This window comes from Rutidosis leptorrhynchoides, chromosome 1, assembly GCF_046630445.1.
Source record: "Rutidosis leptorrhynchoides isolate AG116_Rl617_1_P2 chromosome 1, CSIRO_AGI_Rlap_v1, whole genome shotgun sequence".
Classification (NCBI taxonomy): Eukaryota; Viridiplantae; Streptophyta; class Magnoliopsida; order Asterales; family Asteraceae; genus Rutidosis; species Rutidosis leptorrhynchoides.
Genome location: NC_092333.1, coordinates 136,159,749 through 136,162,896, shown reverse-complemented (window position 1 = coordinate 136,162,896; position 3,148 = coordinate 136,159,749). Strand labels below are relative to the sequence as shown.

Genomic DNA, 3,148 nt, shown 5'->3' with positions numbered 1-3,148 from the left:
CAGGTTTATGGGCCTGCAGCATGGTTACAAGCTCAGTTTTCTGACCTGTAGTAAGAGAAGAAGAAATAATTACCGGGAGCTTAGATTCCTCCTGCAAATAAGCGTATTCCAAATGATCTGGAAGTGGCTTCAATTCTAACTCGGGAGGTTCTTCAATTGAAGACTTGCTCTGGTAATCCGCATCACGCTCGAGTTCTTTGAACTCCTCCTCAATCGGCTCATAGCCGTTTTCCATCAAGGTGGTCAAAATATCCACCTCCTCAACCTGCAACTCTTCATCAATTTCAACCAATGAACACTCTCATGAACCCTGTAACTCTGGGAATTCCTGCAACAACTCAGAGTGGACATTCACAGTGTTAAGAAAATAGCATACATCGTCAGTGTACGCAGGGTATTTTAAAGTATGGTCGATTGAGAAAGTTGCATGCAAATTATCTATCCGAAGGGTCAACTGTTGGCCATAAACATCAATGATACACCTAGCAGTATTTAATAATGGCCGACCCAAAATCAGTGGAATCCTATCATCCACTTCCATATCTAACACCACGAAATTGGCCGGAAAAACCAACGACCCGGTCTTAACTAGCATATTCTCGATAATTCCACGAGGGAATTTAATAGAGCGGTCTGCTAGCTGAATAGCCATTCGTGTGGGTTTCAACTCCCTGGGGTCTAGCTTCAAATAAATAGAGTAGGGCATTAAATTTATGCTAGCCCCCAAATCTGCCAACGCCCTCATACAATTCAAGTTACCCAATAAACAAGGAATGGTAAAACTCCCAGGATCCTCAAGCTTCTCAGGAAGCTTGTTTGCAACTACCGCTGAGCATGCGGCATTCAACCTAACTGAAGACACGTTCTCCAGCTTCTTCCTGTTAGTTAGCAAGTCCTTAAGAAACCTTGCATACTTGGGCATACCTGCAATCACATCAATAAAAGGCAAATTAATGTTAACTTTTTTAATCAAGTCCATAAACTTGGACTTTTCTGCCTCCAGCTTCTCTAGTCTCTGCTTCTTCGGGAATGGGAGCGGTGGTTGATACTCTCTAACTACCGGTTTAGCAGCAACAGTTTTCGGTACCCTCACAACCTTCTCAATCACCTGTTCCGGCTCCTTACCCCCCTCTGGTTCACTAACAATAACTGGCTCACTATCCTTAACCAACGGCACTCGTAAATCATCCTCATCGGGCTTACTCGGTGGAGCATATGCTAAACCACTGCGGGTAGTGATAGCATTAACGTGCCCATTCTTTGGGTTATTATCAGTTTTACTCGGTAACTCCCCCGGTTTCCTCACATTATTCTGACTAGCAAGCTGACCAATTTATTTTTCTAGATTCTGAATCGCTGCTTGTTGATTTCGAAACATTTGGTCATTCTTCTCATTGTTCTGAGTAACAGTAGTAACAAGCTGAGTTTGAGATATCACAAGCTTCTCGATCATAGCTTCAAGGTTGGACTTTTTCTCTTCGGCTTGGGGTTTCTGAAAATACCCGGGAGCTTGCTGTTGATATCCTCCACTAGAACCTGGCTGAAACCTCGAACCTTGATTACCTTGAGGATTATAGGGATGATTGAAATTCCTATTAAACTGTGCACGTCCCTGAAACTGATTGTTGTTCTGCTGACTAATATAAGCTATCGCTTCCTTCTGATTCATAGTCAAACCTGCATCACAATCTTTTGCCAGATGTAATCCCCCACAATACTCACAACCCACCTTCATACCATGAATATCCTTATTTATCTTTTCCAAATTCCTACCAAAGGAATCCAACTTAGCACTTATAGACCCAAAATCGTCATATGCACCATGGGTTTCGGTCTTCTTAACTGAAGCTGAATGAAATGACTCATGATCTTGATGCCATTCGTGAGAGTAAGCAGCTTACTTTTCAATTATCTCTAACGCCTCTTCTTCGGTCTTATCCATTAACGTACCACCTGCTGCTTGATCAATAGTCTGACGAGTTGGGATATCACACCCCTTGTAGAAAATCTGAACCTTCTGTAAATCATTCAACCCGTGTTGCGGACATGAGCGTAACAAAGTAGCAAAACGGTCCCAAGCATCAAATAATGTCTCACTGCTCTTTTGTCTAAATTGTGAAATTTCTGCTTGAAGTCTAGCAGCTCGAGACGCAGGAAAAAACTTCGATAAAAACTTATCCTCCAAAGTCTCCCAAGAGGTAATCGTGCCCTCTGGTTGCTTATCTAACCATCTCTTGGCTTCTCCCTTAAGAGTCCAAGGAAAAAGCCTTGTCTTGACTGAAGTATCGGCAACCTCATTCAACTTAAACAAATTGCAAACATCATTAAAATTACGAAGATGCTCGTTAGCATCCTCAGTATCCTTGCCATAAAATCGGCAATTAGAAGAAATCAAATTCAGGATCGGCCCTGTAATTTGAAAAGGCTGAGTGATGTTCGGTTGAGTAATCGAGTTGCCTTGGCCCCCTCGTGTGGCCTTCAACTTTTGTGCCATAGTCTGAGGACGAGGTGGTTGTTCTTGGTCAGCCATATCTTCAGTCTCGAAAAGATCTAAGGAAATGTAAGATTCTTCTTCTTCTCTGATTTCAGGTGGTGTATCGGGCACCACAGTTTCTGAACTACTTCCCAAATTAATTATATTAGCACTTGAAGAAAAAGATGAATCCACTGTAGACTGTTGTTCGTGACTTAACGCTCTGAATAACTCTCTTTCGGGTTCTGCAAATGGTTGAAGAATCGGAGAATTAGAAGAACGCGTATGTGGCATGCACTACCTGTTACCTGCGAAATCATAACTAACAACTGATTAAACGCACCGATTCAACTGAGAATAACGTAAAGAAATAATGAACTATAACTAAACTAAACTAAGAACAATTAGATAACAATCTTAATTTTCGACACAACTATCCCCGGCAGCGGCGCCAAAAACTTGATGTGTGAAATCTAGTATATAATTTATCTTTGGAAAATGCCGGTTTAAAGATTACTACACACTAACGGGCAGTGTACCCGATCGTGTAGTAGTATAAAATTGGTAATTCCGAAATCGTTCCAAGGACAGTTTAAACGTGAGAATTAAGATTGTACTAATAAAATAAACTAAGTTAATCTATGAAAATCGAAAGTACGAGATAGTTTGTTTTGG

At 41.4% G+C, this 3,148-nt stretch overlaps 1 non-coding gene across 1 annotated transcript; it reads left to right on the top strand.

Annotated features, from left to right (window-relative positions):
• Positions 1 to 2,030: 2,030 nt before the first annotated feature.
• LOC139887351 (small nucleolar RNA R71) lies at positions 2,031 to 2,137 on the top strand. The gene has a single exon (XR_011773186.1). It is a non-coding gene; the product is annotated as a small nucleolar RNA R71 (small nucleolar RNA).
• Positions 2,138 to 3,148: the final 1,011 nt, after the last annotated feature.